Source organism: Penaeus monodon, chromosome 15 (assembly GCF_015228065.2).
Source record: "Penaeus monodon isolate SGIC_2016 chromosome 15, NSTDA_Pmon_1, whole genome shotgun sequence".
NCBI classification, from domain to species: Eukaryota; Metazoa; Arthropoda; class Malacostraca; order Decapoda; family Penaeidae; genus Penaeus; species Penaeus monodon.
In genome coordinates this window covers 17,008,044-17,008,956 of record NC_051400.1, presented here as the reverse complement: position 1 = coordinate 17,008,956, position 913 = coordinate 17,008,044, and positions in this window count along the sequence as shown.

Sequence of the window (913 nt, the reverse complement as noted above, 5' to 3'; positions counted from 1 at the left end):
AATAGACAGCGATCTTTTACAATTTGGGAAAGGGTTACTTCAAAATTCAGTATATTTCACCATACTTTAGGGATTGCTCGTATTGTTCGAAATATGAATGAAAGTGGCGAGCAGCAAGGTCAAATCAAATTCTGAAGCAAAGTTAAAGATTCAGCGTCAAACTGAATAATTGAGAAATAGGATCATATTTACATGTGTAAGAAAACACTGAAACAGTATGAATAGTCTGACAGGAAGTCTAGGCTCAAAGTTGATGTTTACCTTTAGCTTAAACATGACAACCTTAATAATAACGTGATTCATGCTGTAGATGACTTGGGACATGCGCAATATACACACAATATGTGCGATTATCTAGAACACTGCAGAACAACCATACCTGTTAAAAGAATTAAAAAACTCGTCTTCAGAACCTTCCACAAAACACGCCTGTCCCGCCGCCAGCCAACAGCAGCCCAAGGTCTGTATAAGTCTATATGACTATATACTAAAGTCAACCTTGCTACAGCCTGTCAGACGGTTGTGAACCAAGACAGATTGAATTATTGACAATTGACCATAGAAATATCTAAATCCCAAAGGATGATTCACATAAAATCAAAGTTATATACTTACTGAAGGCAAATCACACGTATTAGTTTTTGAAAAAACTCTGCAAAGTTGTTCCAATAATATCCAAAGTTTTCCAGGAGTCATTGTGTGATTACAAACCTATTAAAAACTGTTATACTTCCCGATAACCATTTCACTTCAACAGATAAAAAACATTTGATCCTTTAATTTAAGAATATGTGCCTACAGCCTTTACTCCACGTGATTAGTAACTTCCTTCATGAGTTAGCAGATAATCTAAATGATTCATATTCCCAACAATTAACCCGCTGTTAGCAGATTAATACAAATGCCCGTGACA